General features: G+C 47.7%; 1 protein-coding gene across 1 annotated transcript in view; it reads right to left on the reverse strand.

The window, feature by feature from the left end:
- LOC102752968 (neurobeachin-like) overlaps positions 1 to 1,104 on the reverse strand; it is a gene marked incomplete at its 3' end in the record, with an annotated part of 248,705 nt that overhangs the window by 207,582 nt on the left and 40,019 nt on the right. The gene's annotated exons all lie outside the window — the stretch shown is intronic.

Here is a 1,104-nt window from a genome sequence, read left to right on the forward strand (position 1 = left end):
TAAGGGACCCCTCCTACCCCCCTGAGTCCACAAATTTTTGTGCACCAGGCCTCTAGTCTATATATATAAAACCCTAATATGCAAATAAACCAAACGGCCAAACAACCGAACAACCAAACAACTAGTCACTATGACATGCGCTGACCACCAGGGGGCGTGCATAGATCATGGTGGGTGTCGGCACCTGGTGGCAGAGCGTGGAACATGGTGGGCATCAGCCGCAGCGGGATGGTAGAGCAGGTGAGCAGGGTCGCCAGACCAAGGCAGGGTGCAGGTCGCTGTCATCGGGGAGAGCCTCTGGTGGTTACTGAAAATTATTTGTTCCCACGTACCACGTTCCCACCCGGCATTTGCACCTGCTGCTGGAGCAGCAACTCGCACCTGCTGCCAGCGCTTGGCACTGGCCCCAATCACACCCACTGCTGGCACTGGCCCCAGTCGCTCCACACCATCAGCAGGTGCAAGTGGGGCCAGGGCCGTCAGCTTGTGGGAGCGGCATCGGTGGGAGTGGCATCGTCGGACTGCCAGCAGACAGGGGACCGGGGGCCACGGAAGCAGGTGCCAGGTCAGGGTACAGAGGATGGGCCAATACCCACCTCTTGCCCATTGCAGCCTCATGGCCCACAGTTCCTTTCAAGGTGCACAAATTCGTGCACTGGGCTCCTAGTATGTTAAATAAAATGGTGATAGAAATATGCTGTCAGACTTTTTCTAACTTACCAGAATGATTTTGGGGAATACATATATAAAACTAAAATTAACTATTATGCATATTCATAGACTTCTAAGTTTAATATAATAAAGCCAGTATAAAAGTTTAATTATAAACTGAAGATCTTGTTTTTACATCATTTTAGAAGATTCTTTAAGTATATACAGATATATATTTGAATATACTATTTGGTGTATTTTATTTTATTTTATTTTTATTAATTAAATCTTTATTGTTCAGATTATTACATTTGTTCCTCTTTTATCCCCCCATAACTCCACTCCACTAACTTCCCACCCCACCCTCCTCCCTCACTCCCGACCCACTGTCCTCATCCATAGGTGCACAATTTTTGTCAAGTCTCTTCCCGCATCCCCCTCCACTCCCCAAGA

Source organism: Myotis davidii, unplaced genomic scaffold, assembly GCF_000327345.1.
Source record: "Myotis davidii unplaced genomic scaffold, ASM32734v1 scaffold1663, whole genome shotgun sequence".
NCBI lineage: Eukaryota > Metazoa > Chordata > Mammalia > Chiroptera > Vespertilionidae > Myotis > Myotis davidii.